Raw genomic sequence first — 12,960 nt, forward strand, 5'->3', positions numbered from 1 at the left:
TCGTTGCTCCTTTGGCGCCATCTGCTGTACAGAGTTTATTACTATTTAAAACGGTTCATTTTTCTTTTTGTTACTGAACTGTAATATTACCTTCCCTTGTTTTATAATCTCTAAGTGACGGTAAAGGGGTTAAAGGGTAGTTGTGTTAAGATCAAATTTTGATATGCTTGGTAAAGCTCTGTATTTAAGAACTATCTTTCTGACCACTGTAAATTTCATCCAACATTAACAAGGAATTCCAAAAATAGATTATACAAGGGTTAACCTTGGTTAGGCATTCAATGAAACAGTGATATAATCTGCAGCCCATTGTCTTCTACAGTGTGTTTATTGTTAAAACTTGAAAAACATACTAAAGGAATAATGCACGACATGTGCCTTGTGCCCAACCACCTGAGGCGTGATGTTATCCCAGCACAACACACACACACTGGAGTGCATTATTCTTATTATACATGGCTGACAATGTGAAAAATAGCAAATAATTCTCATTTCATGTTTAAAAGTGATTTTAATTAGACAAATGTGGAAATAACATTCTGCCTCATAAAATAGTTCCTGTTTTCTATTTACAACTGTAGTAAAGTATAACAATGACATTCTAATAGATATACTTAAAGTGTTATTTCTGTTTAAAGTGAGTAAATAACAACAGGACTTCTCAAGTTTTTTTATGTATGCTGTGAACACATTGTTGGCAGAGCTGAACTCTGCATTTGACCTTATATTAATGTTACGGCTCAGGGGTGGTTCATTTAAGTGTCTGTTTAAGCCCTCTCTGAGCCCCACGTAACTGCTTATGCCATATGGCTCTCTACAGCTATTTCTGACACAGGCATATAATTGTCGTAGAACTGTATTAAGGTGTTCTATCATGACAGTTTTCAGGTCTATATTTGTGTTACTTTCACTCACCCAGTTATAAAAAACTTTGACTGCCCAGTTGGTTTGTCGTTTCATGGATGCTTCTTGTCTATCTTGTCTAGTCCCTCAGTCGAACTCCAGGTGTCTTTTTTTTAAATGTTTTATTTTTTTCTCTCATTGAGAGGTGCTGTCTGGTCTCCTGGCTGCTCTGTGTTTGAAGGCTCTTTGTCAAACGAGGTTTACACAGTTGTCAAGTTGTTTCAGGTAAAATTCACTTCAGGAATTGTGTAATTTATTCTGTGTTATTGACAGCTGTGGCGGATTGATATGTCTGTCTAGGTGATAACATCACAGGTCTAGTTCAATTCTGACCAATCAGAGCTTAGGAATTGTTCTTGCCTTTGTATAATGCAATTTTATTAAATGGGTAGAAACAATTGGTGAAAATACTAGACTGATTGGCTGAGACCTTCTCCCTAGCCATTAGATATCTGGTGATAACACAACAGTGCAGAACTTCTTTCTCCGAAGCAGCCTCATCACAATACACAAAATCAATATGCCAGCTGTAACTGTACGCCTTGGTAAACAAAACAAAGCACACACCAAATCTACTTCAGAATGGTTAAAGAATAAAATCAAGGTTCTGGAATGGCCTAGTAAAAGTCCCATTCTAAATCTGATTGAGAATCTTTGGTATGACTTGAAGAAGGCTGTGCACAAGAGAAGTCCTCCGAATTTGAATGAACTGGAACAGTTTGCGATGAAGTATGGTCACAGACTGAGGAGCATGACACTGTGGACTCGGACCCCATCAGCAACGAGGGTCCACAGTGCCATCCACAGCCGCCTCCACTTCCAGATGCAGGAGTCCATCTCCAGAAGATGACCTGGCCCCCATCCTGGCAAGCAGCCTGGACAGACAGGAGCAAACACTTACAATTCAGAGGGAGGCAATTGGAATATTGCGATTGTTAGCTGCGGACGTGTATAGGTATGTGGATTGTGTCATCTCAACATCTGTAATCATGCACGTCCCAGCTCCATTAATGACTAGCAATATTTCAGTTGCCTCCCAACGCACACCATCTCCTCTTCACTGCACCCCACCCCTAACCACTCCCCAGACCCCTTTGTCACATTTCCAGCAACCCCACGCCAGCGCTTACCAGTTCCCACCCCAACAACCCCCCCCCAGCTTATAGGCCCTGCCCACCCCCAGTATGCCACTTATCACCACACGCCCCTAGATGTATGCACACACACACCGTCACATATTGCCTGTCCTGTCACCTGATCCTGTCAGATTTGTCCAGGACTGCCAGGAACACACTGCTCCACTGCCCCAAACATCTGCCCAGGAGCCTCTACCTCCACCTGAGGCCATGCCCTCCAGAAGGGGAAGGGGCAGGGCCAGGGGCAGAGGCCAGAGACTGATGAAGAGGAGGTGGCCCCTAAACATCTGGAAGACCTCTGCTGAACTGGAAAATCCCTCAAAAAAAAAACAAAAACTTTTGTTGCAGTTTAATAAACGTTCTTTTGGTTAACATTTGTTTTTTTTTGTTTTTTTAATGCATTATCATATTTAAACAGACCTGATATTTTTGATAGCCTATTTCAAAGTGCAATGTAAGGCTTAGAACATGTTGGAATATAGGAATATACAGTATCATGTAATAATTATTCTGGCAGAGTTTGTGCATAACATATATATGTATACCTACCTACATAAAATGTTGCTGGATGATTTACTGGTGTTTTCTTTGGCCCTGGAAATAGGCTTCTACAACCTCCTCAGCCTCGGACCCATAACCTCCTCAGCCTTCTGACCCATCACCTCCTGTTCCCTCATCACCGGGATCATGCCGTTCCCCAGCAACTGGCTGTTCTGGTTGCTGGGGAATGTTGGCCTCTTGTAGCAGCATTACAACATGCAGTACACAACATGCAATATTAATGTGAGCACACTTTGAGGGCTTGTATTGTAGGGCTCCACATGAGCTATACAGGCAATGGAAATGCATTTTAAGGAGCCTGAATTTCCTCTACAACACTGCGGCTTTGGCACAGAGCCTCATTGTAGCGCCTCTCCGCCTCGGTCGGTTGATTTTACATGTAAACACACACAGACATACTGTGTTAAAAGGCAAGGGTGGAGAGGATAGCCACTGTCTCCTGAAGGAGGAACAGAGAAAATATATATAATCAGCTTAACACAGTTACCACACGTATTACATAGCAGTACTGTACTGATATAACATAAAGTATTAAACACACATGCACTTACCAATGAGGTGACCTGTGCCGAGGCGTCCCTCTCTGCCAAATGCTTTGAGGGGACTTAGTGCATACCGAGACATTAGAGGAGGTCGAGGCACATCACACAAGTATTCTATAGTGTTATGATCGAACCGAAAACGATCAACGAGGAGATGAACAGGAAGTTGATGGGGTCCAAAAGTATGACAATTGCCTCAATGTCAGCCATTGTTAGGGAAGAAGGTTGGTGTGTAGCCTTTATATAATTCTGCTGTTAATCACAATTGAATTGGTGTAGGTGTGTAACCGTTACATTAATTAATTACCAGTATGCCTGTGTGTGTTTATGTGTAAATGTGTTAATACATCTTTCAATCTGCAACAGAAACAGAGTGAGCTGAACCACGGCTTGAATGCCTTTTTGTGATTAAAAGAGTCATTCTTTATTAGTATTCCAGTTTGTTTACATTTGCTTTACTCAAGTCCAAAAGACATCCTGCGATCGACTGGCGTCCCGTCCTGGGTGTAGTCCTTGTGCCCTATGCCTGCTGGGTTAGGCTACGGCTCACCGCAACCCTTGGATATCGGTTACGGATGGTTGGATTGAGTTTGATGAGGTCCATTGTAACGGAGCACTGTGCCTTTAACTTAAGTAATGAAAAATTGGAACGAAAGTAGGTGACGTCGGAGTTTACGAGGGAGTGAGCAGTAGCCTACATGCCGTGGACTTAAAAATAAAAAGTTTGTCGTTGACACCACAAAGACAAGAAATAAAAGAAAATACTGAAACGCTTTACCATCACCGAAAGAGACATTGCTCCATGCAAAGCTATCCGTGAGTAGAAAATAGTTTGTTGTTTGTATGTATTAAATAAATAATACTATTAAACATTTAACTCAAACTGGTGCAAAAAAAAAAAAAAGTAGTTAGAAGAAAACGGTCTTGCGCGTGATTCGGTTAAGGGTGTAACAAACATTATGATAATAATAGGCATAATACATACAATAATATTTGATACTGTAAATTATTAATTTTAAATTATTCAGTGTTGTGTGCAAGTGTTCAATGTATGAGGTCAGCGGAGAGTCTTGAGGCATGTACTGGTTTTTTTGTACAAATCAGGATGTTTAGTGTTATTTTGTTTTACTATTGTGCTTAATATGCGATACCTTTCGACAACTTTGAAGTTGACTATAAAATCCGGTCCTGCGAAAGTCTTTCGATGTGATATACAGCTAGAATTGAGATTTGGTCGGACGATAGCAAACCACTCCCACTTCTCAACCCACTTGTAGTCAACAAGCGATAGCTGCTTTTTGAAGGGCGAAAAGCGCTTGTTTTGGTTCCGCAAGATTTGTCTTGGAATTTTTTCTTGTGTTATTCCGCGAATGCTTTCGCGTCCTCGTTCGCTAAGCGCTAACTTTGCCGGCCCATAGTCACCACCCACCACTCGGTACAGAACGGTCTATAGTTATTTTGTTTCTCATTTATTTATGTTTAATAAATTAAGTGTCTTAACTTTATTTTGAAAAATATTTTTTGCAACGTATTGTAGCGTGCACGGAGTCAGACTCTTCTGGAAAGGGCCTGGCATGCAAAACAGGAACGCTGGGCACTGTTTTGGAGAAAATGTTCATTGTTGTTGTTATTTCACTGTTTTAATTGTCGTTCATAATTGCATTTATTGCCATGATTGTTGTGTTGTGTAATTCTGAGATAGCTGAATTCATTCTGGTTTGCCCTTGTTTGAGTGTGTGTCACTCAGGAAGATGGTGTATGGCTCCAGGATGGGTAGGCGGCTGGGGCTGCCAATGACTGTGTGGATGGTGCTAACTGCTGTTGTTAACTGCCAATAAAAAAACACATTTTATCTGAAGCGTCACTTCCTTACTTCACATGTAGAATATTTAACTGTTTTGCTCCTGTTGTTAATATATGGAGATAGATATAGGACTATATGTGTATAACCCATACAGATAAACAAAGAATACAACAACCGTAAGAAACCCTTATTCAGAGATAAATAATTGAACATTTTGAATATAGCGTGCTAGAGTCCTGCATCTGGTCTGGAAAAAGCGGGTGACCCGCAAAAGCGGCTCAGGTTTGGGTCGGAATGTGAACTTTTTCGTGGTTTGCGGTTCGGGTGCGGGTCCAAAAAAAAAATTTGGGTCTGAATTTGAATCTCCAAAAACGTTTTCTGTCCTAAAACTGTTGTGCTTTGTTTCAAAACCGCTCTGGACCAAACCATTCGATATAGGAGAGAAGGTGGGGGAGTGTTACGCATATGATTATTAATAATAATTAACAATAATAATTTCAATATTATTTTATTCACATAGTAGTCATTCCTAAATTCATCATTATTTTGTTATGAAGTATGAAAGTCGTGTATAATTTTATAAGTGATTTTATTTAGTTTTGCTGTCCCCCAGTCAAACAGCGCGATGTTAGCCTACTGTACGTTTCTTTATAGCTGATGTTATAGACATAAACTGAACCTATTTGCATTCACTGTTGCAAGTTAAAGTTGAAGCCTAGCAGTATGGCAGGAAAGCAAAAAATATAGATTATTTTTTCAAGAAGAAAGAGTCTATGGATCAAGAGACTACTCTTATGGCCTTGGTGATAAACAGCGATGCATCTGGTTTTTCTGAAGAGAACAGAAGCCAAATAATTGGGGAATCCCTGTGTCTGTGGCCTGCCATTTGGACTGCAGAAATGTGGCAGGAGAAACAGAAAGTTTATCCTTTGATTGACTTCAGTGATGGTAAACTTGGCTGTAATATCTGCTTAAACATTAGGAGTCTCGGTGCTTTTAAGAATGTACAGGGTGTCAACATTTCAGGTGAATGGTGCTTGTTTAAAGTTTCGTTCAATGGAACAGACCAATTGAAAGCACTGCGAACATTTTGCACCACCACCAGAAGGCACATATTACTGCAAATAAATGACAGGAAAAGTCACAGGAGCAAACTGTTGAGAACATGTACGATAAATGGAATGCATGGGAGTTTAATAGCAATTTTGCTATTTTTCGATATGCGTATTACCTTGCAAAAACTGAGATGCCCTTCTCTGACCACTTGAACTTATTAGAACTTCAGAAGATTGATATTGGAATTGGCTTGCATTCTAGATACAGTGCTACGAAAATAACAGACCACAAAGCTTTTAAAATGAGAAAGAAAATCTGACAGCATCTTGTCCATAAGAATTGCAAAATGTCTGTGATCATTGATGAATCAACAAGTCTGAGTAGCAAGTCAGCACTTATTGTTTATCTAAAGCGAAAGTGAAAAAAAACGAGGAGCCTCATTTCATGTTCCTCGATCTAAGTGAATTAGCAGATCAAAAAGCTGACACTGTGTTGGAGCAACTATTGAGGTGTTTAGATAAATATGGATTCTGTGATAACTATTTGAACAACACCTGGTGGCGTTTACAAGTGATGGGGTAAGTGTCATGCTTGTCAGAAAATCCAGCGTAGCTTAGAGAATCACTGAAAAATACCCTGATATCATTGTTTAGCATTGCTTGAATCACAGACTGGAATTGGCAGTATGGGATCTATCTCTGAAACTAAGGGCATTAATCATTTTCAGTTATTATTTATGGACAAACTATATTGTGCATACAGTCGATCTCCCAAAATCAATGAGAACTGGCTGAGAGTGCTGCACAAGTGGATCAACAAATAACAAAAATTGGCCGTGTTCTTAGTACTAGGGTTGCTTGCTTTTTTGACAGTCAGCGCAGTGTGGAACAGTATCTGATGGTGAAAAAAATTACCAGTCACTGATCGAAGAATTGAGCATTCTGAAGTGTGATCACGGAGTGCCTACAAAGGTACCACAAAATGTTCCTGTCAGGACAACTGAGGAAGTCAGTACCCCCGGTCACTTTTTTTTAAAGTAACAAAAACGCTTATTCACTGCCAAACATTAACTACTTTAGATGTGTAATGACTGCAGTATAGGATACTGACCTTAGTTTAGGGTTTTGGTGTCGGGAGAGGATTATTCATTGTTTTATTAACAATAATATGACAACCAATCAGAGTGCAGTGTCCTGAAAGGAACATTTGGTGGTACCTTTGTAAGGACAGCTGTAATCACTGGCCTGATGAACTTTATGCAGGGTATGGGGAACCGCAAGTGATGTCTCTGTGCCGGAGGTTTAAAGTGCCAACAACAACAACTGTAAATGTCTACAGGGATTATATTGATGCACAAGGACGTAATACCCCAAGGGAGCTCCAGCCATTGCTTAACTGTGCCAAATTAATTCCATGCAGCTCAGCTGAATGCGAACGAGGATATAGCCAGATGAATTTAATCATTTCACTATTGCACACAAAACTAATGCTTCGAGTATCAGCCCTCATGTTTCTGAAACTCCACGGACCACCACTCTCACAACGGGATCCCAACTTTACGTCACTACTTGGTTGCGATCCGATCCCAAGAGACCCACTGTGGAAGCACCTGTGGAATTAAGTGACTGATAGATACTTTTGGTGAGTTAAGTAAGTAATAAGGCACGACAGGGTGTGGGATATACTCCAATATATATCCACACGCCCCGGGTGCGTTATAAGTCACAAGGCGAAGACTAGTGGCTTTAACCAGCCGGGGCGTGTGGATATTAGAGTATATCCCACACCCTGAAGTGCCTTATTGTGCTTATATAAATGGATCAACCAACATTACAAAAAAACCCAGTAAAAACATGTTTTAATTGACAAAGTCATTTTTATTAAATATCGTTCCACCTCTGCTTGACCTTAGAAAAAATAGTCCCTTAAAACATAAAAAAATGCATTAATTAAAAAAATATTTTTAATAAACACTGAACTGATTAAAAACAAGAAGCACTATTTATGAATGTTAAATTGAACATTGCCATTGAAATTGCAGTTTTGAAGATTTACAGGCCCTTTTTCCTTTTGAACAGTAGGTGGAGCTGCAGTAAGATTTTGAGCAACATTGTGTTTGATCATTGCTGTTGTTGTCGTTGTGTAAAGAAGTGCAGGACAGAGTGTGGCTCCACTGTTTGCGATCACATGAAGATGGTGCCCAGTAATTTTTAAGGCTTCCCTCACACCTGTGACCAGTGACAAACATTATTTGCCGTGTTTCAAGCCCTGCTTTGCTAAGGCAGTACACCGCTGTGGACCAAATGCTGTGGTTTGTGTATCAGCGACTCAGTCTGGCTAGTTTGCTTAGTTTTGGCATCATGGTGGACAGATAATTTATTCCCATAGGCTCCCTTGAATCCCACACTGCAGACATTCTCTGCCATGTCTAGCCATATTTATTTGCACATCAAACCAAACCTTTCTCACAACACCGGCGGCAGTGTCAGGTGACAGTGCTGGGGAGGTTTTTAAATTTTTTAAATCATCCTTTGTGATCCGGGGGTAGTGACAGGAGGTATCCATGCCAGATTTGCGGTACCGCTTCACAGTGGCGACAACAATGTTGTTTGCATTTTGAAATACTCGGTCACTTATCAAATTCACTTTGTGGTTTATTGCTGGACTGTTTAAAAAATAGTTAAGACCGGCTCGTAGGGTCACATAGCTTGACACTGAATACTCCTGTCCTTCTGAGATACAGACAGTGGCATAAAACTCCCATAGCAAATGATTTAGATCAGGCAGAGAGAATCACTTTGAAATCAATATTTAATGATTTTTGTTTTAGCCAGTCAAATAGCACACCTGATGCCCAGGCAGTGGTCCTTTTTTTCTTCCTGTGCTTCAGTAAGTTCAAGATGTCTAGTACTAGAAGTCGTACTTACTTTGTTTTTCACCTCTTGTATTAGTGTCCGATTCAGACTCATACAAAATCTCATCCAAAGTTTGGTTTCCCAAAAGGTAAACATTTACATACATCTCGTCAGTCATTTATTGCGAATTTAAATATGGCTGCTTTTTTTTTTTTCCTCAAAATTCTAATGTCATATGGCCACTTTTTTAAAAGAAGTGCCAACCCATGGTGATATGCTGTAATAGCCACACCCCCATGTGACCTGTTTTGACCAAACAGGATGGAATATTTAAAAAACCCATTTTATAATATAATTTATCTTGATTATTTTTTATGTATTCAAATGCAGTTTAATGACAGTGTTTTAATCATGTCTGTATTAGTGTATGAAACTGGTTATGAAAATAGGTATTTATATTTAAGATAAATAGCTGTAAGTCTAGTGCCTTGTTGTATATACTATTGCTTTACAATAATACCTCAATACCCGATTGTCTGAATCTGAACACGTAGCCATTTCAAATACAGTAACTAACTACTGTAGCGCAATAAAGTGCAGTTCTGTTGATTGTATGGAGAAACGGGGGGTGGGTAGATAATAGTGCCCCCCCATATATATAAAAATCCAGGTCTGGCAATGGAACATGAAATAAGCAATGCGACTGGTCGAAAAAGGTCCCAGCTGTCCGTATATTGGATGGATACAGGTAGTTCGAGCTTTATCACATATTAGAAATCACTGCACTGACTCACGTCAACCATCTTGCTTACAGTTACAAAGTTACAGCAACTATAAAACTGAGTGACCAACTACTGTACCTGATAATATGGATGTCTCTGAAGATACTGAACAACCAAAAAGAAATCCCCAAACTAGTGTAGTGAATTAGGTATACATTTTATTTAAATATAAATTAGCCTCTAGTCGCTCACTCAGGGACGTCAAAATGTGAGAAATGAGATACCTTATTTAAGTTCAGGATCATGTAGAACTCGGATTTCCTTGACAATAATCGACATTCACACAACGTGTTTGAAATATAAAACCGTATTTTATTTAAGAATAAAAAGGGTGCACAACTAATCTAATATTACAGAAAGGTTGGTTAGAGATATTCATGAAGAGTATACAGTTAATTGATTTCATAGTCAAACGATTACAACAACCATAACATTATTAGCATACATGGTTAATATACTAATATTAATTATGGCTGATAACAAAAAGTGTCTACTTTGCATTAGTGTTTTCGATACTCGTTTCTCGTTGTAATTGAGAAAATTATGTTTCATATAAAAAAATTAATTCAAGAATTAATTCAACTTCCCAACTTCAGTTGCTGGAGACAGTGGGGCTTCTCCCTCTCGCGGTGGAGACAGCGACGGGGCTTCTCCCTCTCGCGCTGGAGACAGCGACGGGGCTTCTCCCTCTCGCGGTGGAGACAGCGACGGGGCTTCTCCCTCTCGCGCTGGAGACAGCGACGGGGCTTCTCCCTCTCGCGCTGGAGACAGCGACGGGGCTTCTCCCTCTCGCGCTGGAGACAGCGACGGGGCTTCTACCTCTCACGGTAGAGACAGCGACGAGGCTTCTCCCTCTCGCGCTGGAGACAGCGACGGGGCTTCTCCCTCTCGCGCTGGAGACAGCGACGGGGCTTCTCCCTCTCACGGTAGAGACAGCGACGGGGCTTCTCCCTCTCGCGCTGGAGACAGCGACGGGGCTTCTCCCTCTCGCGCTGGAGACAGCGACGGGGCTTCTCCCTCTCGCGCTGGAGACAGCGACGGGGCTTCTCCCTCTCACGGTAGAGACAGCGACGAGGCTTCTCCCTCTCGCGCTGGAGACAGCGACGGGGCTTCTCCCTCTCGCGCTGGAGACAGCGACGGGGCTTCTCCCTCTCACGGTAGAGACAGCGACGGGGCTTCTCCCTCTCGCGCTGGAGACAGTGACGGGGCTTCTCCCTCTCGCGCTGGAGACAGCGACGGGGCTTCTCCCTCTCACGGTAGAGACAGAAACGAGGCTTCTCCCTCTCGCGCTGGAGACAGCGACGGGGCTTCTCCCTCTCGCGCTGGAGACAGCGACGGGGCTTCTCCCTCTCACGGTAGAGACAGCGACGGGGCTTCTCCCTCTCGCGCTGGAGACAGCGACGGGGCTTCTCCCTCTCGCGCTGGAGACAGCGACGGGGCTTCTCCCTCTCACGCTGGAGACAACGACAGGGCTTCTCCGTATACATCCAATATATACAAACTTCTCAGGGGTTGGCTTCACCTAATGTGCACAAATCCCCAAGGCGTCCAGACATTGGCATATATGGACACCCTGAAGGGCCTTATTACATACATATACACATACAGTGTGTATTATTATTATTTATTTAGCAGACGCCTATATCCAAGGAGACTTACATAGACTAGAGTGTGTGAACTATGCATCGGCTGCAAAGTCACTTACAACTACATCTCACCCGAAAGACGGAGCACAAGGAGGTTAAGTGACTTGCTCAGGGTCACACAATGAGTCAGTGGCTGAGGTGGGATTTGAACCGGGGACCTCCTGGTTACAAGCCCTTTTCTTTAACCACTGGACCACATAGCCTCCTCTATATATATATATATATATATATATATATATATATATATATATATATTTCACTGGTGCAATCAGCAACCTAATTTTTTATTTGATTATTGTATAGGCATTTATCAAGAGTAATCGAAGCATCGCCATTTTCTTAACAGAAGATCTAATAAATAAAAACACTGTTCTGCATAATAGTTAAACAAAAAGGCACAACTTACATTCAAATTAGAACACTTCCGATTATAAAAAAAAGAACTTTAGTTTTTAACAACTGAAAAGAATATGTGTGCGCCCACATCAGATGTCTCTTTACATTGTAATAATAATAAAAACTGCTATATTTTAACAGAAGTCATTTCTATCTGAACTATGGTTGTTCATTACTGTTAACATTTTATGTACAAAGCAAAGCAAAATATTTTAATTAATCTCACAAATTCTGACTAATTTAACTACTGTTCTAAATTCCAGTTCTTTTTATGTAATATTGCCATATAATCCAAACAAAAGGCAATAGGTAGATTTAATAGATTAAAAAAGAAAAATACGTATTGCCTTAATATTTAAATCAAGAAAATGTGAATATAATAGGCCTACTTCTGATGTGGCTTGTCCAGCGTGAATGTTGAGGCCTAAAGTGTGTATCCTAGCAACGCGTTGACGTTGTTTATCTACCATACTAGCACTAAAAGAAGCGCATTCTCACACACTCAAGGTTTTAATGCAAACCGGCAACAGGAGACTTCAAACTGGGTTCTAATTTGATGCATCGATTCACCAATATGTAATCGAAACTCTGGAAATTTAAGGACAGCAATTAATTGTTGCACCACTAACGTGTGCTCTATAACAGTGGTTCCCAACCTGGGGTCCGCGCCCCCCTTAGGGGGGCGCCAGAGTTCACAGGGGGGGCACGTGATCTAATTTGCTTTGAGGTCAAACATGCATAAAATGTTCCACTATAATTTAATTGTAAAATTAATACATTTTAAAATGTTATTAAAAATCATATGCTTGCAATGCCAAGGCCAATCTAAAAAATAATAATAATGGCAGAGAAACGTAAAAGCGGTAATTCCCTCGAAAAAAAATGACCCGCGCTCAATCAGTTTCAGCTAGCAGCTCGTTTTTCCTGCAGTCAGAGAATCACTATTTTATGAATAAAACAACATGTCTAAGAAAAGTAAAAGTGCTGATGACTCATCATCAAAAAAGAAAGTAAGGCTATATCTCGAGAGTTATCTTAACTTCGGTTTTATTGAAGGACAGGACAGAACTCGGCCAGAATGTGTCATTTGTGGCGAGAAGCTAGCTAATGACAGCATGAAGCCAAGCAAAATGCAACGACACCAGGAAACAAAACACCAGGAGACTATTGGTGAAGGTCAGGATTTTTTTGAGAGGAAGAAGCAGTTGGCACTATCAAAAAGATCCACAGACATCAGAAAAGCATTTGAAAGAGCAGTCAGTGATTTACACAGAGCCAC

The sequence above is a fragment of the Acipenser ruthenus genome, chromosome 1 (genome assembly GCF_902713425.1).
Source record: "Acipenser ruthenus chromosome 1, fAciRut3.2 maternal haplotype, whole genome shotgun sequence".
In the NCBI taxonomy this organism is placed as follows: Eukaryota; Metazoa; Chordata; class Actinopteri; order Acipenseriformes; family Acipenseridae; genus Acipenser; species Acipenser ruthenus.